The sequence below is a fragment of the Mesocricetus auratus genome, unplaced genomic scaffold (assembly GCF_017639785.1).
Source record: "Mesocricetus auratus isolate SY011 unplaced genomic scaffold, BCM_Maur_2.0 Super-Scaffold_100006, whole genome shotgun sequence".
In the NCBI taxonomy this organism is placed as follows: domain Eukaryota; kingdom Metazoa; phylum Chordata; class Mammalia; order Rodentia; family Cricetidae; genus Mesocricetus; species Mesocricetus auratus.
In genome coordinates, this window is record NW_024429190.1 from 17,994,071 (window position 1) to 18,017,907 (window position 23,837).

The following is a 23,837-nucleotide window of genomic DNA, read 5'->3' on the forward strand; positions in this document are numbered from 1 at the left end:
TGAACACCCTTCTCTTACTGGCTTCAACACCAAGGTACAGTTAAGCAACTCAGGGCAACACTTAAAGCAAAACAGTGGAAACAGGAAAAGATCACTTGCCAGAGCTCAAGGATGACAAAGGAGTGGGTGGAGGAGGGGATACAGAAGGAGGGAGATGAGGAGGGGAGATAGAGGAAGGAGAGGATGAAGGAGGTGGAAGAGGGGATGGGGAAGAAGGAGGAAGACAGAGATGCAGCTGGGGTACTCAGAGGTTCTGGATAGAACACAAGGAGGATGCAGGTCCCAAACCTATAGACCATTAAAAAAGGAAGTAGGGTGTTGTGAAGACCGGTCTTGAGGTTGTAATGACCAGTGTGGCTCTCCCCCAGGTACAAATATGAGCAAGGACACATTGACTGTCCTGACAAGGGGAAGCGTGGTGGTCGTGGGAACTCTGCATACTTTCTGTTCAGTTTTTCTAACTGAAGCATGTTCTAGAAGAGAGAACCTGGTAATATATTTTAAAGTCTTGCCTGTAAGCAGAGCTACGCACCACTTCCGAAAGTCTCAAGCCCTTGGAAGTGCTTTAACAACCCAGCTACATGACTCTGACCTGCTCTCCTCTGAGGCTTGGCAAAGCAGCCTGACCTGATGCTTGTGAAAACCCATGGGCCAACTGCATTTTGACACCAGGAAAGTCCACGTGTTAGAATGCATTCCAACCCAAGGCAAATTTGAGCCTCTGTCTTCTCATCCCATGCTGGAAGCTGCCAAAGGGTGTGGTCTCTTCTCCCCTCAGTGCTCTTACGGAGGAGGAGAAGGGACACAAAAAGCTTAATGGATTTCATTCCATGCTTCAGACCCCAGTATTTCCAAATTCATTATTCAGCGTCCTACAAAACACATCCTCTGAGACACAGCAGAAGCGCCTGCGGGGCAGAGGCCTGGAACATACTCTGCTGTCACTCTGACAGCCTCGTACAAGTTCACAGGCCGGTTCACAGCCAGCGTCTCCACCAGGGTGCAGGCAGCAGGCAACCCTTTCAGAAGTTTGTTATACTCGGTCTTTTCCCTCTCTTGAAACCACCAGAACACTGAGTATCTTCATTTCTATTCCCTCTCCCATCCACAGACACCTGGCCCAGCTTTGCCGGCCATTAGACGATCCCCTGGTCACTAGAGCATTTTGTCCACCGAGCCATCTTCCCAGGCCCCTCAGAATATCACCCTGACCAGTATGACCTCATCTTAACTTGGTTAAGTCCAAGAAGACCCTTTCAAAGGCTTCGATGGGCACTTCAGAGGTTTAAGTGGGGGATATAAAGGGGGGGGGGCACGGTTTAGCTCATAAGAGGAAGGGACCCAAGTAGTCATCATGGAAGGGTATTACAGGGCTCAGTGAGCAGACCTGGAAAGGCAGAGTCCAGAGTGGCTGGAATAGAGGATCAAGGAAAAAGGAAAAGCAACAAGTGTTTGTATACCCCACTGGGACAGCTGCTCCAGGACCCAAGTGTGTGCATGTCCCCCTGTGGACATGCTGAGTGTATGCAAACCTCACTGCTCTCATATCCAGGTATGTGTGCAACACCCTGGGAATGGCTACCAAAGTGCCCCGACTAAGGATGAAGAGATGAGGCTTGCCTACCCAGAAGCACCTCAGGAGGGGTGGATCTTTGGGTCAGCTTGTTCATAAGTGGGGAGGGGGCACTGAGGTACAGAAACTTACCCCAAGCTGGAACTGCCAATCCAGGTGCTTGCTGTCCTTCATGGATCTACAAGTGGCATTCTGACAGGCTGGGCCCTGGGTGTCCCAAAAGGAAGCAAGAACATGGCCCACTCCACCAGCAGACGAAGCATGTGACTGTGGCGTGGGTCAGAAATGCCACCAAAAGCCCATGAAGACCTGGTCTTCGGTCTTTAGTATTATCAAGAAGGAGGTGGGAGAGACTTTGCATAGTGGGGTCTCTGAGAAGGAAGTTGGGTCCCTGACTTTGAAGGGGACTTCCAACTGCTTTCTTTCTGTCCTTTGCTTGCTTGGACTGCCACCATGCTTGAAGGGGTGGGCTGGGGAACGGGAGGGCAGCAGACATGCATGCTCCCACCACAGCAGTCAGCCTGGCCACAGGTCCCACAGCAATAGGGCCCCTCAGTATGGACTAGAGCGCTGAGCCAAAGTAATTGCTTCCTTATTTTGTCACAGTGATGGAAGCTGATCCCAGAAGCACCTCAGGAATGATGATAGAGGAGAGACATGCATTCCGAGAGGCTCATGGAGTGTCAAACTGCAGCCCAGGAACTTCCTTCCCATCCCAGCTCCCTCCACCTGTGGCCCTGTGAGCAGGCACAGAACAGGGTGTGGTTAGGAGGTGCTCTTGGTTTGGGAGCCCCAGAAGCAGATGGTGAGATAGAGTTAAGGGCACATGAAGGAGGGGCATGGGATACTGGTCTCCACTGTGGTCTGGCAGGGTCTCCCTAATGAATTAAAGCAAGGTCCTAAGAGGAGTCATCCCCCCACCCTGCAGGGAGAACCCAACCCTGTGCTTGCCAGCCCACTTCAGTAGATGCACAAAGGGCTGAGAATCTCCCACAGAGCAAACCTTTTGCCACATCCCACACATCCTGTTTCTTCGCATTGTTGTTGGACTTTCTAAGTCTCGTTAAAATGATTCCTAACATTTCAAGGCTTAATTGCTGCAATCTGCAGACTTTCTGGTTCCCTTGCTTTCAGAGTGTCTGTGTCTACTCCCCTAGTTCACTCTTCCAACCATGCTGAGGATAGATTTTGTTGGCTAACCAGAAAATTAAATGAGCCACAAATGCTTCTCTCTGAGCATACCGGGAAATAACAGCTTGGGTGCTCCACAAAATAGCAGGAACTGGAGACTTTGTGGGTCACTCTGGCCAAACTCAGCAGCCTTTGCTTCCCAGCCATGTGATAATGGAAAACCCTCCAGTAATTCAAAACTCTAAATGGTAAATTGACGAACCTGTGTGCCCAGAATGGGGACGTGAATGTATAATTCCCCAGGGACCAGTTCCATTGAAAGAGTATGATTTTTCTAATAATGATTGCTGGTAGCGATGTGATGCTTTCTGTGTGCCACACACTGTCACTTGCCATCACACACATACACGCAAATGCACACACACACATACATGTGCATAAGCACTCATACATACTCACATGTGTGCTTGCATGCATATACATGTACAAACACATACACACATGATTCTTTCAACACCACGATGGGGAAAATACTTAATTTACATTACATTTAATTACATACTTAATTTACATTAGCCCAACCTTACAGACCAGGAACTTAAGACACAAAGAATTGAAGGAATTTGTCCACAGTGAGCAAGCAATTGAGGACTAACTAGCAAACCTGGGGCTTGAACCATGGAATCTGTGCTTTGAATCTGCACCATTAGGCCCTTTGCTTTGCTCCCTCTGGGAAAGTCAAAGTAATTACAAATTACATGCTTCTATTTCTCAGAAAATTCATATAGTGGCTCAAAAATATCATTTTCTTTTTCATCCTGTTTCCCATGAAGTCTGCTCCAAAGCAGAATTCCCTTCAGGCCCGTTTAATTTGGAATCAAGTATTTTATTGGTCAAATGTCCATCTGACTAAGACCCCATCTTAGGAGGGTCCAGTGTGACTGTGCTGGCTTACATTTTCTCACCTAATTATTTTCACAAGAAAAAAATGCAACTTGGCAGAACTGCAGTCCTTGTGATGAGGAGGGGGCAGGCTAATTGTTCTCTATTTCATCGTGAAGAAGGGGACATGGGACAACCCCTCCAGGGTGCTTACCATAGATCATCTTAGAGACCTTGGAGAACACAAAGGGAAGCTGGTTACCATGTCAGCGCTCTGGTTCTGTGGGAATCAAGAGTCGGAGGATACAGCTAATTTATAGGATACCAATGCTGGTTGGGAATCATCGAGAAAGCTGAGGCTGTAGAGATGGCTCAGTCTGTAAAGCACTTGCTGTACAAGCACAAGGTCTCAAGTTCAATCCCCAGCAGCCACATAAAAAAGCCCCACATGGCTGCACACACTTGTGATTCCAGCACTGGGATTTCTAAAGCTGACTAGCTGGCTAACATAGCCTTCTGGGAGAACCCCAAGCCAATGAGAGACACTGTCTTAAAAAATAAGGTGGGTAATGAGACCCGAGGAGAGGTTCTATGAAGTTATCTTCTGACGCCTCTCTCTCTCTCTCTCTCTCTCTCTCTCTCTCTATATATATATATATATATATATATATATATGTGCACATGCATATCAGTGAGTGTATGCATGTGTACACCTGCACATATGTGAGAGAGTGAGAGAGAGAGAGAGAGAGAGAGAGGACTCAGAGGAGTTGCCTCTTGCTTAACCTCACGCAGTCAGTCAGCATTGGGTCTAGACTGGTGTTTTTTGGGGGCTTGCACAAGTAGTTTCTCCACTAACTTGAAAAATATGGCAGGCTTTGAACTTGATTTTATCTTCAACAAAGTGGTAGGACTGAGTCTTTAAAAGTTCCAGTTTCCCCAAACCCATAAAATAAAAGCTAGCCGTCAGGGGAAAGCAGTGCAGAGACAGGCTGGCAGTACAGCAGTTGGGAAGTCTCACTGAAGAACTGGCAGAGCCCTGGGCCTCTGGCACTGGGCAGCTTCCAGGAAAGCGCCTCTGAGGATAAGTCTGCAGCACCAGCATAACCTGTCTGTGCTGGCAAGTTCATAAACACTTCAAAAGGGGAGGGGGCAATGTGGCCATTCATTAAGAAGTTTTTGATGGCCTGGAATCCTGGCTCAAAGGAAATGAAAGTTCTCTTAAACAATCCCAGCTTCTTGGTCCAAGTCAGAGGTCTGCAGTGCTTGGAGAGGTATTCCTGGTTTATTAAGGACTGAGTGGAAAAAAGGCAGGGGGCCAAGCTTGGTTGTCCTTGAAGGCTGGCACCAAGCAGCTCAGGCTTTTCCCATGCCCACGAAGGAGGACAGAGGACAGGACAGATGGGCAGGCATGAAGGGGGACCTGGAACCTGGCAGAAAGACTGGGGAGCTCTCAATCCACTGACTTGGCTGTGCCATGTGCCAGCAGGTAGCCTTGAAGAAGTCTCATTGCCCACTGGGTTTTCACCTAGACCAGTCAGTAGGCCTCATAGTAGACAGGGCTCTGGGAAGTGATCCGAGACCCTGCTTTGCTCTTTCCCAACCATGTGGTCTTTGTTTGGCTGCTCATGCTGTGAGCCAGCATCTCTTTACCGGGGTGTTGGAGTTCCCAGAACCTACAGCCGAGTGGCTCATAACCAGCTGTAACTCTAGCTACAGGGTATCCATCACCCACTTCCAGCCTCCAAAGTGTGGCATACATACACGGACGAAATATGCATAAATAAAAATTAAAATAAATCTAAAAAATGGTTAAAGGAAACGATGGAAGGGAATGGGGCAGAAAAATAAGAAAATGAAAACTCTATCCAGGAAGTTTATTCCATGACTAAAAGTTACCAGAGGACTAAACCAAATAGGAAAGAGAACAAATCTTCAAAGATCTTGAAACACCACCCACAGGGGCAAAGGTAGGAGTTTCCCAACTGAAGGGCCCCCGCTGCATGCCCAGATACAAGGCAGAAGGGTCTCACTTCAGGCCTCATCCTTCTGAGACTTTAGAACATGGGAGACCAAGAGAATTCCAAGCAGCTTTCCAGAGGGGAAAATAGATGGTGTGTGGAGGATCAAGGAGCTAATACTATCAAGCATCTGTAGCACTTGTCCAGATAGTAGTGGGCTGGCACATCGTGATGCAGAAAGACATGGATTTTTAACGTAAACTCCACCCCAGCAAAACTTTGCATGGAAGGTAGGCACAGAACATCTCCCGACACACAAGGTTGTGAACTCTGCATCTCTCATATAATGTTTTTCAGAAAGTTACAAGGGGATGTGCAGGAAAAAGAAGGTGCCAAGGAGCAGGGCTGGAGAGATGGCTCAGTTGGTTAAGTGCTTGCTACCTGGCAGGAGGCCCCGAGTTCCATCTCCAGAACCCGTGTAGAAAGCTGCATGTGGTAGTGTATGCTTGCAATCCCAGCACTGGGGAGGTGGTGACAGTCAGATCTCCGGGGCTCACTGGACAGTCAGCCTAGCTCAATTAGCGAGCCTCAGGTTTAATGAGAGACTTTGTCTCAAAAAACAAGGGGCCTAGTCACTGAGCAAGACACTCACTCTCAAGATTGGCCTCCAGCTTTCTATGTATGAACACACATGTGCATATGCACCCCCCCACACACACACATAGGGCATACATGCATACACACACATGGGGAGGGGAACCGAGAGAGACAGAGATACACAGAGAGGGGGGGAGGGAGGGAGGGAGGAAGGGAGAGAGAGAGAAAGAGGGAGAGAGAGGGAGGAAGAGTAAACTAATAGGAATATATGACACACGAGGAAATAGAACTCCTCCTGGGAAAGGCTTTGGGTCCCTAGTGTAAAGAGAAGCCTTCCTGCCAGCCTGTTCCAAAGCCGCATCAGTCCCAAATGAACACACAGGAGGCTATATTAATTATGTAGCTGTTAATTACTGGCTAGCTCTAACTTAAGTATTTACCCCATAATTATTAATCTAAGTATTTCTCTTACCGGAGAATAGTTCCGAATTTCTTACCTCTATCACAGCTACATCTTGACTTCCTGTGTTTTTCCTACCCAGAGTCCTCCTGGACTCCTAGTCCCACCTATCTTGCTTCCCTATTGGCCAACAGTGCTTTATTGACATATACCCAGGACTTCCCCCATCATCTCCTCTTTTCTTTCTAAACAAAAAGAAAGGTCTTAACTTTAACATAGTCAAATTATATATAACAGAACAGTTATCAAGTAAGAACACAGTTACAATATTTTGTCTATCAACATTTAGCAAGATTTAAAGAAAATATTATCTATCCCATCCTTGTGAGTCCAAAGTTCTATATGTAGCTTATCTTTTATCATAACTAAGGAAAACTATAATTATAACTATCTGTCTTCAATTCCATCAAAGACCACAGAAGGATAATATATAAACAATAGAATTGACAGAGACATCTTACTGCCTGGACAGTCACCTGAAGTTCCTCTGTAATGTTGGGGCATCCATCTTCAGTCCATAGGCCATGTGTCCAGAAGATTTCTCAGAAAAGCAGGAAATTTCAAACTGTCCATCTGCATAGGCAGTCTGTCAGTCATTTTTCTGTGTCCTGCAGAAAGTCTCGTAAACTCTTCCATGAATCAGGAACCCTGAAGGACTGTTTGAATTCAGCAGTCACTTTCCTGTGGGTCCTGCATGTCCAGTTTATACAGCAACAGTCAAGCAGTCTAGGCAAGAGCAGTTTCTTGCCCAAATGGCTAATCTTGCCACGTTGAAAGCAAACTCCATAACCAGTTTCTTCAATGCCCATCTTCCTCTCAGACGTAATTGGTGCTGCCAGGAGCAGACATTTCTCATTGTCAAGAAAAACCCTAAACCATTTTAAATGCCATTTTCTGAAAGTCTTTGAAAGCTTTGAAGACTACCTATCTCAAATATATCTCTATATATCTAGAAAATCTAACTTACCTAATTATAAGTTCTGACTGTTATAAGTAAATATCTATAGTCTGTATTCAATTATGCATTATGTTTTAAAAGATCAGTATAAGCACAATACTTAATCAAGAGGAGAAATATACACATCACAAAATTGACCTTGAATTTGTCTCAATAAATGAAAAACCATACCAATACAAAGTACTTATTTCCATACCATAATCCCCTTTTTCCTTTAAGAAGAGATTGGTTGTGATCATTAACCAATTATAAACAATCCCATTCAAATAAAAACAAAGATTTATAAACAAGATGGGAATTAGGACGTCACTCATTCCAAACTGCTTCGTGCTGGAAGGGGGCGCTGTTCATACCGTCGGGATCATGACAAAACTCAGAAACCTGTATAAGTCCTTAGTTTCAGCGTCCGTAAGACTGCATCATCTTAGCTGTTTTAGATGTTGAATCAATCACTTGGGCCACTGCTTCCAGGGGTCTTGGTTCATCAAATCACAGAAGCCTGGAAGGAATCCTCAGATTTTCATTTTCTGTAGAAACATAAACAAAAACTCCTTTCCCAAGTAACACATCCTTATACTTAAATTTTGAAGTCAAGGCATTTTTAAAAGGTATAAGTTGGATTAATTCAGCAGCATTTATAATCAAGTGTACTTTAGCAATTGTTCCTTCCTGAGCAATCAAAAAACCGAAAAACACAATAGCGTACAGTATCCAGACTCTCTGTGTATTTTTCATCTTTACATGGCTTATTTATTTATCTATTATTATTACTTTGTTTCTTTTACTTTTATTTATTTTTCTCTGAGACAGGGTTTCTCTCTGGAAATCTGCCTGCCTCTGCCTCTGCAGCAAATCCTACCAGCATGCGCCACCACAGCCAGCTTCTCTATTTATTTACCACTATGCCGTTTCTTTTTCTCTCTCAATTCTACATATATTTTTAAATACACTGTAAACCTTTAGAGGTTTTTCTTCATCCAAGTCAGACTTTACTGTAAATCTTTGTTTTTCTGGCCACGTGTCTTGTCTGTTAAAACTGCGGCTGTTTAAACTGCTGTTTTTCCAAGATGGTGGTATCAAAGTCTAAATCTCTCTATATTGTTTTTCATAGTACTCTTTTATCTTAGTTTCTTTATATACTTCAGTTCCCATCCATTTAACTGAAGCTGGCTTTGGAGTTGGATTGGCTAGCCTACTCTAAATTCGAGCATATTATTTAAATAAAATTCACAATTTCTGTATTATATCAAAGAGCCATTGATATAAGACAGAAGAAAATAAAATTAGGGACTTTTATCTATGGATTTCTTTTTCTGAAAAGTCTAATTTCCTTCATGTTTACCATCTTTCCTATTGTCACCTCTTCCAGTATGCATACATATAAAAGTTAAAATATTTCTTTGTTAACATTAATGTTTGAGTTTTCCAGAGAACAAGGGATTTCTTGACAGCAATCTTCAACTGCTTCAGAAAGAGAATGAGGATCCACTTCCTTGATTCCACCTGATTCGACTGGAAGCATCTGAACTGCCCCACATCATTGACTCCACCTGACAAGCACTATATTGGCTTGAAACTACATCACTCGACACAACTCTGGACCAAGAAACTGAAACAGCACATCTTCTACAATCTGGCCAGAGCTTCAGATGAGAGCTTCAATCAACATTAGAACCCCAGTCAGGAACTTCAGTCCAGCATCTCCTGCCAAACAGAGACTGTCTGATCTACTGAAGATTTTGTTATACTAACATTTTTCTTCTCACAGGTCCCCATGAGATTGTCATCATCCCATCTCAGCAGGAAGTAGTTTTGAGAATTCCACGCCCTCTCTCCCTACTATTGATATTATAGGATAGTTTACACCTGTTAATGTTAGTTTTCAATTATCTTAGAGTTGGGATTGGAAGGAGGTGTTCAGACTTGGGTGTTTCTTTCAGATAAGTTTAGGTTTAGATGGGATAGATGTTTGATACATTTTGTTCATTGACACAAGTTAGTTGTTTTAAGTTTAAATATCCTTTTTAGACTAAAAGGGGAATTGTAGGAGGAAGCCGTGTGCCGCCATTAGCCATGTGACTTACTAGAGGCACATACAGATGAGGTAATAAAAGAGCGGTTTACCACACCACTAACCACACCTACTTTAGGCATGACTAAAGACGTATACGGACGGACATAAAGATGTATACGGACGTAGGTGGTGAACTACGTCACTAGCCAGGCCCAGTTCGGTGGCGGAAAACTACTCGGCTCATCTGGGTTACTTGTTTGGTATCTTGTGAGTAATTTCTACAATAAATACTTACTTATATTTTCAGTAAGTGTGCCGTTTATCGTTACAGCATCACCCTAGACTGCTGGTGAGGAAACACTATAGTCAGGTAGTCATGACTTCTGCAGTTTCCATCTGGGGTGTCCCCCAAAGGATGCTATGCTGACTTTGCTAGAGACACAGCTCCAGTGTCATGAGCATCCATCATGTTCTACAGGACATAAAGCCCCTCCCTAAGCAGATCCAGTGCTTTGCACACATTGGCTAGCTGGTCTTAGACACAGATGTCCTCACTTGGGGTCAGTTGAAAGAGGCTGAAAACGTTCATAGCAAATTAAAACAAGTGCCATACTTAATTGCAAGTGACTTAGTGAGAATCTTGTCACTTTCACAGTGGAGGGCATTGGTGTCTGTTGATTCGGCTGTCCCTCTGGGAAGACCATCACGGGGCCTGAGTGAGACCGTATGGCCAGGACTCTGCTTCCAAGCAGAGAACCTGAAAAGCCCTGGGCTGGCTATAAAGTAAGAACCCAAATAATCTGGGAAAAAAATAACTTTCACTCAGTCAAGGGCGCCTGTGTCTACTTGAGTCTTCTGGATGCAGTATTGGCCTTGGGCAAGTGGTAAAAATGGCCCCCGTCCCAGAAGCCTTCCCTCCCTCCCACCACCTTCCGCTTTGAAAATATCCCAATACAATCCAATAAAATAAATGAGAACGAAAGAGGTCTGAATTTAATATTCCAGGGGTGTAATTCAAGTGCAGCCAGTTGGATGGCTTCCCTGTTAATCAGAAGAATAACAGTTTTTCTCCCTGCTTTGTTTGTAGAACATGAAGTTAATAGTGTTTAGGAACACCACATGGATGTGTGGTAAAAGCTCAGCACTGAGAATCCCAGCCTGGATTGCCATGGGCTCACAGCTTCTGCTCCAGATCATGTCTTCCCCAGCCTGACTGCATTAGAACTATGTTCAAACTCTCTTAAATCAGATTCCTAGGTTATCCCCTAACCCTCTGAGTCTCGACTTCTGAATATGGAGCCCCAGATCTGGACCTAGCCAGCTCCTGTTCATATCCCAGTCCCTCTGAAGACAGAGCACAGGGTTCCAGATTAAGGTCGAGCCTTCCAACATAGCGGTTGGCTGGGCTCAGGCCTGGGCTGGTATTTAGATAGCAAATCATTGTCCTAGCAAGAAAATAAAAATGCAGATGAGGCTCTGAGCTAGCTGTGTGGGGTGGGGGTAGTAGAAACCCATCATTCAGAGGGGGTAAAAATGCCCTGCCAGCTGTGATGGGAGCTCTGGGGAACAGCTAAGAGCTGTAGTACGTCTCTGACTGGTGGATTAGAACGGCATCTGTTCAGAGGGACTCTCCATCTGCAGTCCCTCCTCTGAGACATGCCCACAGGAAAACAAAGGTGGAGACTTGGGTTATGTCCTCTTTGTGGTCAACAGCTCCTGCCCAGGGTGTCTCATCACAGTATGGGAAAAGACATTCCAGACCAGCAGCTAAGGGCACGTGGGCTTCACCTCTGCTCCTTGCAAGAAGGGCTCCTGCTCTGTTTTGAAGGCTCACAAGCAAGCTGCCCTGCCCTCCACTGCTCACCCTTCCCTGCTATGTGTCCCCAAGAGTACCATCTCCACTAGGGATTAATGACTTTGCGTCACTCTTCCCACTGTCCTTCAAGCCTTCTCATTGACAGGCTGAAGCCTAAGTGTGTGGTCCAACTTCCTTGGGATAGGTGACCACTTTTGTCTCTAGGTGTCCAGCCCTGTAATGTACCCTTCGGACCTTCTCACTGACCTCTCTAGATGACCGTTATATCCACCACAATGCTCTGTGCCTGGGTGGAGACACCTAATGTCTGAACTGGTGCAGTCCCTTTGCCCTCACTCTTCAACTGACAGAGGTATCAGTGAGAGACATGGGGGTGCATTCTGCCTGTGAACAAAACCTGGACCTCTCTATACAACAAACACAGCTAATATCAGGCAGTCCCTTCCCAGGGCTTCGTGCACAGTGACCCCCTGGGTATCATGGATGCTCCTGCTTCAACCCTGTAACTCAAGTGACAGTGACTCTGGGGGGTGCTAATCTCATGATGCTGAGGCCCTATTCCCCAGTGGGAGCCACATACCTTAAAATACACCACACGTGTATGGAGTAGGTCACTGTCCTCCACCCTGTCTTGGGACACAGGGTCTCTCTTGCTGCTTCTGCTTCATTGCAGTATCTTAGGCTAGCTGGCCCTGGGAGCCTCCAGGGACCCCCATGGCTCTTTCCCTCACCTTTCCATCATCAAGATCGCAATCGAGCCTTAAAGCCCAGCTTTTCATGTGGGTGGGTTTCTGGGAACCTGAGCTCAGATCTCATGCTCGTAAGGCAAACAGTCTACCGACTGAGCCATCTCCCCAAACCCTCACTCACCATTGGGGATTATCCCATTCCATGATGGGCCCATCTTAGTGTATTATGCCTGTAATAAACCTCTCTTCCTAATAAGGTCAGGTTGGGGGCACTGAGTTTAGGATTCCAACATGTGGAATTTTGAAGGGTTCAACAAATGGAGGAAGACGAGCTGATTTGATTTCAGGAAGCTGAGTTCACCTCTGGCTGGAGATCTTGCTCCACAGGCATCTGAACTCACTACCTTTTGTTGGTGGGATAAATCCTACTCACATCACTTCTGGTTTCTGGCAGAACGAGGGGCACTGACAGGTCCTCAAAACTCCACGTGTGCTGTGAGGCCCTGATGGCTCCTGCTAGCCACTTCCAGCCTCCTCTGATCACAGGTCAGCAGTCAAGGAAGAAGAGCTAGACACGGCTCTCCTCCCTGCCCAGACTCTCTTTTTTGAATTAAACCGGGTGCAAGATTCTCCACACCACTGAAGTCAGAAGGGAGACCTCAGAGGGAAACTCCACCACAGGCAAAATACCTTTGGATTCCCTTCAAGAGGAAAAGCCCTTTTGGTCCACAGATGGGTAATTGTATTCACTGTTTCCAAATGTCAGATGCCAGCCTGGGCCTGCTTTGCCCAAGATCAAACAGGTTGCCTAGGCCCCCTCTCTAGTGATGTGGGTGAGCGTTTAGCCACGGTGGAGAAGAGCAATTCTGAGCAGAGTGGCCTTTAGTCTTTGCCACATAGAAACTAAGTCAGACAACAGAGAATCACACCCAAACAGGGAAAGCCCTGTTCTAAGCAGGCAAAGCACACAGCTGTGATACCCAACACAACAAACATCCTAATTTTGTGATAAGAGCCAGACAAACTCCACCCATAAGTTGATATTTGTTGGTGGTCTGGGAGATGAGTAGCCAAACACTGATGACGGTGCAAGATCCTCATATATTGTTCTGGAAAGAGTGAAAGCTGACAGGAACTTTCCAGAAGGCATCCTGGGAATGTGCAATCAAGCCCTAAATGATGTCTTTGCCCTGAGGAAATAGTGAGATAAATTCGTGAAGCTGAAGATGGTCTTCATGGAAATGCACTTAACGAATGTAGACAACCTAACCTGCCTACCAACTCCTTCCAGGTCCTCTGCCTGCTGAGGGCCCATTCAGCCCCAGCTGTCCCGTTCCACACCTACCTCCACTGTCGTAGCTACTCTCAGGATGGCTCTCCCTTCAGCAGTGGTGGGCAGAGCACAGAGGGCCCACCCCGCCACCTGTGTCCTAGTTTGCTTTCTGCTGCGGTAACACCATAGCCAAAAGCAACCTGGAGAAGAAAGGTTCTGTCTCATCTTACAAGTCCCAGGTCACCATCCACCACCAGGGAAGTCAGGATAGGAACTGGAGGCAGGAAACGAAGGAGAGACCGTTGGGGACCTCTGCTTATTGACTTGCTCAGCCTGCTTTCTTACACACCCAGGAAACCTGCCCAGAGGTGGCACCACATCAATCAATAATCAAGAAAATTCCCCCACAGACTTGCCTACAGGCCAGTCTTACGGAAGCGTTTTTCATTTGAGGCTCCCTCTTGCCAGATGACCTGAGTTTGTGTCAAGTTGACAAAAATCTAACAGCACAAGCAGATAGCACAGAAAGCTTCTTCTATGCAATTACAACAATTTACCAAATTCAACGCAGAGCTTGCTTCATAAAGCCAAATTAAAGAAACAACTGAGCATAAACAATAGTCAGGATTTGAAAACCTTAGCAGGGTTGGAGACATGGCTCAGTGGTTAAGAGCACTGGCTGCTCTTCCTGAGTACTCGGGTTTAAGTCCCAGCACTGGCTTGGCAACTCACAACTGTCAGTTCCAGGAGATCTGTTACCTTCATGCCACTGCACATAAAATAAAATTAAATAAATTATTTTTAAAAACCTTAGCAATAACCCTGTGGCAACTCTGCATAGTAAGGATGGAGGGCAAGGTTTGTTAACTTGGAGGCTGTGGTATTAGAGGATTAGGCCTTGGGTCTGGGCATGATGGGGAGAAGCAGGAAGCCCCAGGGCTACATCCTAGAGAGGAGTGGATAGAAAACCTTCCTGTCAGCCCCAGGAGCTGACTCAAAAGCTTGTCTCAGCTGAATATCCTCTGCCACTCACAACATGCATACCTGTATGCCCATTTCACTGCAGTGTCTAAACTCTCCGTGTGACTGGAGAATCCTGAGGCAGAGATATTTAAGGCCCGGTTATCATCACGATGAAAGGTATCCTGGCTGTGTTAAAAATTGTCAGAAGCCTGCTGTGTTAATCTGTGTTACTGCTAGGAACTACCCAAGATCAATAACTGAATAAAGACACAGGTTTATCTAGCTCACAGTTTAAAGATTCAAAATCTAAGATTGTGTAGGTTTCGATGGTTTGGCTAATAAGTGTTGGAATGAGTGGCCACCTCTCTAGCTGGTACAGAAAGACCAGCAGGGTCTAACAATCCTCTCTGAAAACAGTCTTCCCATGACCTAACCACCCCCAGCACCCACCTCTTTTTTTTTTAGGGTTTATTTTTATTTTTTATTTAAATTAGAAGCAAACTTCTTTTACACATCAATCCCAGTTCCCACTTCCTCCCCTCCCCATTAACCCCCTATCACATCCCCTTTCTACTCCCCATGGAGGGGAGGTCTTTCATGAGGGATCTTCAAAGTCTGTCATATCATTTGGAGCAGGGCCTAGACATACAGGGGAGGGTCTAGGCTGAGAGAGTATTCCTCTATGTGGATTGGGCTCCCAAAGTCCATTCATGTACTAGGGATAAATACCAGGGCCCCATAGATTAATCAGACCTCCAAACTGACATCCTTGTTCAGGGGGTCTGGAACAGGCCTATGCTGGTTTCCCACTTATCAATCTGGGGTCCATGAGCAACTCCTTGTTCAGGTCAGCTGTTTTCTGTGGTTTTCCCCAGCCTGGTCTTGACCCCTTTGCTCATCACTCCTCCCTCTCTGCAACTGGATTCCAGAGCTCAGCTCAGTGTTAGCTGTGGTGTCTGCTTCTGCTTCCATCAGCTACTGGATGAAGTCTCTAGAATGGCACATAAGGTAGACATCAATCTCATTATCGAAGAAGGGCTTTTAAGGTAGCCTCTCAGATTATTGCTTAGGTTGTTAGTTGGGGCCAACCATGTAGATCTCTGGACATTTCTCTAGTGCCATATTTCTCTTTAAAACTATAATGGCTCCTTCTATTATATCTCTTTTCTTGCTCTCCTCTAGTCTTCCCCTGACTCGCTCTTCCTGCTCTCTCCTGTTCTCCTCGCCTCTTCTCCCCTTCTCTTTCTTCTAACTCCTTCTCCCCTCCCCTAATACTCCCAATTAGTCAGGAGATCTTGTCCCTTTCCCCTTCTCCAGGAGACCATGTGTGTCTCTCCTAGGGTCCTCCTTGTTTCCTAGCTTCTCTGGCGATGTGGATTGTAGGCTGGTACTCCTTTGCTCTAGGTCTAAAATCTATATATGAGTGAGTACATACCATTTTTGTCTTTTTTGTGACTGGGTTACCTCACTCAGGATGGTTTCCCCTAGTTTCATCCATTTTCCTGCGAATTTCAAGATTCCACGGTTTTTTTTTTCCTTTGAGCAGTACTCCATTGTGTAAATGTACCACATTTTCTCTATCCACTCTTCAGTTGAGGGGCATCTAGGTCAGCACCCACCTCTTTTTTTTTTTTTTTTTTTTGGTTTTTCGAGACAGGGTTTCTCTGTGGCTTTGGAGGCTGTCCTGGAACTCACTTGGTAGTCCAGGCTGGTCTTGAACTCACAGAGATCCACCTGACTCTGCCTTCCGAGTGCTGGGATTAAAGGCGTGCGCCACCAATGCCCGGCTCAGCACCCACCTCTTATAGACCCCAGTACCTCCCAATTCTGTTAGCCAGGGACTGAGCCTTTAACATGTTGGTGCCCTATGAGACATCACCAACATTCACACCGTAGCTAGTGTAGATGAGGTGCTTATCTGGGGTGCCTGTGAGAAAAGCACATGCAAGAATTTCCTTGCATCACTCTGCATCAAGCTGGCTGCAGAGTGTGTCCACTGAAATGGATATAGTCCATAAACACTCCAGACAGATCCAAGTATAATTAAGAGAATAAGTATACTCTGCTGCTTCTTCCTGTATCCCTTGACCCTAGCTGGTCTAGGGCTTACCTGAAGGCCAATGTGGTGAGGGCTGATGTTCTCACTTCCCAAATGACTCTAGCCTCTGTCAACTTGACATAGAAACTAGCCATCACAGGTAGGATGGATGGATGGATGGATGGATGGATGGATGGATACAAATGAATGGGGTGTGGATTGAGGGATAAGGTGAATGGACATGGATGAGTTTGGTGGATAGATGGATAGATATGACAGATGGATGGGTGGAACAGATGGAGACGAGTGAGGGTGCAAATGGGTGATGGGATGGGATGGCTGGAGATGGATGGATGGATGGGTGGGTGGGTGGATCAATGGGACTGAATAGAAAGGGATGGGAGGATGGATTGATGGGTATACAGGATAGATAGATGGACGGGTAGATGGGAAATGGGTAGATGTGTGCCTTAAATGGATGAATGAGTGGGTGTGTGGGTAGACGGATGGATGTGTGAATTAATGGGTAGGTGGATGGATAGGTGTTTGGGATAGATAGATGGTAAATGGGTAGATGGGTAGATGTGTAAGGTGTGCTTCAAATGAATGGGTGTGTGGGTAGATGGATGGGATTGGTGGAAATAGATAGATGGGTGGGTAGATAGATGCATGGATGAATGGGTGGAAATGGATGGATGAACGCATTCCAGAACTATAAGGAGATAGTCAGCTCAATCTACTCTTTCTATGCCAAGGGACCAGAGACCTGAAGTGAAGAAGTGATCTTCTCAAGACCAGTTATTGTAAGGATATGACATACAGCCTCCAAAGGCTCCTATAGCAAAGGCTTATCCCTCATCTGTTGGTGTTGCTTTGGGAGGTCCTGGGAACTTTAGGAGGTTGGAGAAATAAGTTACTGGAGATATGTTCTTGAATGTATATTTTGTCTTCCTTGGCTTTCTGAATGCTATGAGGGGCGTGGGCTCTGTCACATGCTTCTGTTACCAGTATATTGAGTCTCTCCATGTTCCAGAATCGATGAACAAGGGCTATGGAATAAAATCTCTGAAACCTTGAAGACTAATAAATCCTTTTCCTCTTGAGTTGTTACCTCTGGCACTTGGTCACAGCCTTACACAAATGCACACTACCTATGGTCCCTGTGCCATTTCTGGGAGTCCGTTGTCTTTGTCCCTAGCTGCCCATGCCGCTGTCTTGTTTCATCTCACAAATCTTCAAGCAGGAGTGTTCAGGGTCCTGCCCTTGTCTGGACTCTGCATATCTCCCTGGCAATCTAGACACTGGAAGAGGTACAGTTGGAGGCAAAGGGACTTCATGGGCAAGGTCTAGTTTTCTTACTAACTTGTCATGCAAATTAAGGAATGCCACTAGGTCTTTCTGGTCTCCTAAATAACATGGTAGAGTTAGTTGTCATTGGGTTCAAGGAGAGAGATAACCAGCTCTAGAGCACAAGCTTCCAAATCTACCCTGGGGCTCAGAAGACTTGTCACCAGAGTGTGGACAATGACCTTTCCAAGGAGAGTCCTACAAAACAGGGATGGGGGTGTCCTTGGTGGTCACTGGAAAGCTCCTCCCCTAAGAAGTATCTAATGAGCCAAGGAACTTCATGATCCACTATGGACAGTGGCTGTTTGGTCACCTAGAGCTGGCAGAGGCAATCATACAGGATGTCATTCCACAAGGCCTTTATTAAAACAAACAGGAATTACCTCACTATTGGCCCAGCCTCATGAAGCCTTATCAACCGCTCTGTGAGCGGAGGAAAGCAAATCAACGTATCTCTCAGTGGCAAGGAGTTCTGCTCACCAGGACATTTTAGAGACATTGAGGAGTCCTTGTGCTGCAGCCCCCATTCTACAGCTTAAGCAGAATGGATAGTCACCCTAAAAGGACTGCTTTGGCCAAGTTAGAGCTACAAGTGACAGGAATTGAGGGCCTAGGGAAACCCCCAGGGTGGGGGGTGGGATCCTGGGGGAGGGATTCTGACCAAAACAGAATCCATCTATCCCTGCTGCTTGGAAGAGCCAGAGGGGAGGGGACTCTGAGACTAAGGCAAATGCTGAGTCACCGCTATCTGAATGGGACCAGAATTCCAGTTAAGAGCTGGCCCCTCAAATCCAATGAGTCCTTTCCTTCCACAGCAGACAAGGCGTCTACATGTCATTGAAGACCTAACAGAGAGGCTCATGCACTGCCATCCCATCATACAGGTGCACCCACTGTTGTGACAAGAGGAAGCCACACAGCCTGGAAGATGCCCAAGGAGAAAATGTGCCTGTATTACCCCACACCACACAGTCCAGAGTCCATAGCAGACTATTCCCACTCAAACTGTGGACCTTTTTCTCCTGTCCTACAGGCCATTCTGGCTCCACACAGAGAGCAACTTTTAAGTGCTCACAAAGTGATCCAGAAGTGACCTTCAGCTGGTGAAGAACTTGAACTGGAGGCCACACACAGCTGGCCCTGACTCCCATGAGGCAACAGCAGCCCTAGATGCTTCTACAGGACAATGTGCACTGCCCAGGGGTCAAGGGTTGCTCATCTCTCATTTCACTTCCCTTTTCTTCCCTGTGCAAGCTGGGGGGTCACCACCATTAAGTGCTTCAGTCCCATCTTTGTCTCCAGATCTGCACTGAGCTATCTAGAAACAGAGTGGCCCAGGGGAGCATGTGTGCTTTCTGACTGTTCTTGCTGCTTCCTGCCACAGATTTACCCAGTTAGAGACAAATCACAATCCTGTCCCCAAACAGACACAGCAGAAATAAGTGTCAAGCATCTGTGTTCCTCATGATCCAGTCAAGTTGACATAGAAGATTGACAGAGCCCTAGGCAAGTACCCCAATGGCCAAGCTGAGGTGGAGCCCACCTTAGTTATCACACTGACATACCATGGCTTCTCCAGGTTCTCAGGCCTTTGGGCTTGAGCATCACTGCACTCTGCATCTCCAGCTAACAGGAAGTACTCTATGAGATCCCTCAACCTCCGCATTGTGAAGCTCGGTGCCACACGGTAAATTCATGTGTCTTTTGTGTGTATGTGTATATGTGTGTGTTTTCATGTACAGTGTATGTGGTGTTTGTATGTGTGTATGTATATGTCTATGTGTTTGTTTATATGTGCATATGTATGTGGAGTTTTTTGTTTGTGTTTCAAGACAGGGTTTCTCTGTGCAGCCCTGGCTGTCCTGGAACTCACTTTGTAGACCAGGCTGGCCTCAAACTCACAGAGATCTGCCTGCCTCTGCCTCTCAAGTGCTGGGATTAAAGGTGCCAGCCACTACTGCATGGCTGTATGTGCATTTTATGTGATTGATGTGTGTGTGTGTATTTGTATACTCATATGTATGTGTACAGCATGTGGTTATGTGTGGTGGTATGGATATATGTGTTTATGTGTATAGTACATGTAGTATTACTACATATGTCTGTATGTGCATGCATGAGTAGTGTGTGGTATATGTGTAAGCATATGTGTGCTTGTGTGTATATATAATGAATATTTATATGCATATATGTATGTGGTGGATGTATATATACATATACATATACATATATACATACATGGCCTCCCACATCACACTGGGTCCTTCCCCCTTCTAAAGAGATAAGTGGAAAGTTGGTGACAAGTGTCAGTTCCAGGCTGGAAGTCACAGGTCTCAGGAACAACCACAGGATTGACAGCCATCACAGTCACATTCTGTGGTTAGACACGAGCCACCAGGTCAAATATGCCCCGAGGAGGATGGGGACACAGGTATGAAAACAGGCCGTGTGCCACATGTGCTAAGCAAACACTGGTGGACACTCTGAGGGTAAGAAATGGCAGAGGAAAGAGAAGTGATGTGTGTGTGTGTGTGTGTGTGTGTGTGTGTGTGTGTGTGTGTGTGTGTGGTGTCTCTCCTATGAAGACTCTGGTAGCCTTGTGCCACAGCTGTATTTTTTTGGCTTAGAATCTCCAGAGGTGACCAGGATGGGCAGCCAAAAAATAACAGTGGACTCCCTCCTAGGAACCTATGCACATCACATGTGTAGATGAACCACACTCCAGAAGCCTTCCAGTGAGAGAAAACTGTCCGGCCAGCACCCAAATCAGTCCCAGGCCTCTCCTAAATTTCCATCTCTGTCTCTTTTATCAATGTTTTAGCCTGAAAATCCACATGGTGGGCAGTTGACTGAGGTGATTTATTTCGGATATTCCAGATCCATTCCAGGAATACTGTTGGGCAAGGAGATTCAGACATGAGAAGACATATAAGGACCCAAGATCCCTGGGGAGGAGGCTTGAGCTCACACTGGGACGTGGGCCAAATATGAAGGAGTGTCTCCAAGCCAATAAGAGACCCTGTCTCAAAGGAGGTGCATGGTGTTTTTGAGGATAATACCTAGATTGTCCTCTGGTATCCGTAGGCACATGTACACACATGTGTGCACCTATACATAGACAGGTGTGAAACTGCACATGCATCAATATGCTCATGCAAACATGTTCACAACACACACACACACACACACCTCCACTCTTCCTACAAATTTAGATCTGAGCATAGGGGATGAATGGACCACAGTTTCAGTAAAGTAAGAAAGGAATAGATAGAGTTTGTCTTGGGACCTTGAGCACCTGTTAACATTGTGAAGGACGCTGACCACTTCCTAGCTTTGCCCAGGTGGACTCTGGTCATTAAAATGCATAACCCAGTTGGACACTGCATATTCCCTCCTTAGAGGCCACTAGCATAAAACACAAGGTGCCCACACAAGTTGAGTATACAGTAAAACGAGGAATGTGCACAAATATATATTCCCCTTTTTCTTAATTGTGTGGCTAGAAGGACTTTTGGCAAGAGAAACAGACCTTCTTTATGAAATACTTTTAGGAAAATTTTGCCCTCACAACACCCTATAATGCTGTTTTGTGCAATGGGGTACCAATGCGCCCTCTTGTGTAGAAACTTAAAACTGTAGGATCATCATTACTGGCCGACTACATCCCTTGCATCTTTTGCAAAGAAATCCATACTTGGAAAGCTCCCTTTTAACACTCTTTGGCTATCAACTACAAGCATGCACTCATGGCTGGAAACTTGCACTAGCCACTGGATCTTCAGTGGTCCGAGAGAAGTGGAAAGACTGTTGCAAAACAGCATGCTGTCAATAATGGCATACTGATACAAACTCATACAACTATCTGGAGGGCTAGTTGAGGCCCTTTATGGAAAGTTCTGGAAACGCCTGCTTAAGCAGTGTCTTCTATATGGGGTGAAAGTAAGAGTTAGGTTCTCCAGTCTATAAACACTGCACATCAATGACACTAACATTGCCACAGGAATTCAGCCCTTAACTGCCAGTTTGGTTATACATGGAGAGAGAAGGAAATGGGAAGGAGGGGACAAGGAGGAAGAATCAGGAGGAGAACGAATGGAGAGGAGACGAAAGACAGAAAAGAGGGAGTTTCTCGAATGGGAGAGAGGGAAAACAGGGAGGGAGAAGAGTGGGCAGGGAGAAAAACGGGGGGGAGGAGAATGGGGAGGAGAAAGAATCTCTTAGATTTGAGGTTTCATTTAGTGATGCTGGGAATAAAACCCAGGCTTCCTAGGAAAACCCCATGCCCCAGACTCTTCAGAGCTTGGACAATGAAGGGAGTCAGGAGAGAGGAGTGGTAGTTAACATGTAATAGTCATTTTTTTTTTTTTGCTCAAGAATCTGAAGAATTCTGAAAAGAGACCTTCTAGGAGATAAATAAAGGCATTTTGAAGCAACTCCCCTCGTTTTTACTATGGAAGTCTAAATGGGGGTCACACTTGAGTGGACATATAAACAGCCTGGGATATCCCTGCCTCTCCACCACCTCTCAGACTCTGAGATCTGTGACTCAGCAGGGCTAATCTCTACATGACACAACTTTGCCACAGACATCCTGATGCTGCCATTGCCTCGCGCTTGAGGTAGACATGAGCTACAAACCCCCAGGGAGGCACCCACACCCCAATACCTGTTTGTACCCAAATTCTCACGTGCTTACAGTCTGCAGAAAAAGGAGCTAGAACTGATTGTTCTTATCCAGCCGGAGTTTCACTGAGTGTGAGGAAGGCAGGATTCCTGAGAAGAATTATAAAAAACAGAGATGATCTAGTTACACACACACGCACACACACACACACACACACACACACACACACAAAGCATCAACTAGTCACATGGTTCCCAATGATGCTGTTCAAGACTAGGAAATAAGAAACAAAAAGGAGGAATTTTTCCAGGAAACAAAGCAAAGGTTCCAAAGACTAAGACATAGAAAAGGAAAGCAGAAAGTGAAAAGAGAATTTAAGAGTCCTGAGCATAAGCTCCCAGTGGCTGTTGAGGTCTATCTGTTCTCTGCAGGAGGTTTCTATTTTAGGGGCCCCTGGGTGAGGACAGCAGGGGCCTGGGCCCCTGGGCACCCATGGGGCCTTAACTCTAGATTTAGAAAGAACTTTGCCCTACCCCAAGAAGAAATAGTGAAGGGTTGGCCAAGGATCTCTCTAGAAAGTTATGGAAATATTTACCAGAAGCAGACTTTCATCTGTTGTGGAATACTCTTTTTGTATACAGTGAAGCCATGCTTTTGCCAAGGAACCTTCTGATTGGTTTAGTAAAGAGTTATAGTCAATAACTAGGCAGGAGAGGATAGGCGGTATTTCCAGGGAGAGAGTGGAAGAAGAGAGAAATATAGGTGCTTGTAGATACCAGGAGACTTGGAAAAAGTCGTACAGGACTGGAGAATAGGTAAAAAAAAGTCACATAGCAGAATGTAGATCAATTTAAGTTATAAGAGCCAGTTGGGGGACAAGCCTAAGCTAAAGGCCAAGGTTTCATAATTAATAAAAAGTCTCTTTGTCATTATTTAGGGATTGGCAGTCCAAAGATAGACCCATAAGAAAGCTTGCTACACTCATTTGTAGGATCAGGGTGGGACTTGGCCTCTTGGGGACATCACTGACACATCTCGGTGCCCTTTTCTCTCTGAATGTCATTACAGAGGGAAGGAGCCTTAAGACCTACAGCAGCTCAGGAAGCCCCACCCAAGAGACCCCAGAAAGCTAGCACCAGGGCACACTGAAAGTGTGCTTATGTCCATGATGAGATATTTGTAAGAATTGATAAAGGTATAAAATTTTAACTATTTTCTGTTTTCCTCCTATAGGTATACCCCCATCAAACAAGACACTCATGCAACCCCTAAATCTTTCCTCGTAATTGTCCAGGATTGTTAGGAACTGTAAATGGTGACAAATACCCCTTAGTTCTCACAACAGATCCCAAATGCTGTATGAAGCTCAGCATTCCCAAGGCCAATAGAAACCTGCCCAGGGAACAGTTATAGCGGGGTGGCAAATTGGTAGACCTGAGATTTCACAGTAACAATGAAAAGGCTTTCTGTAACACAGTGCCCACTATGGCCACGAGGTTGGAAGAAGTTTG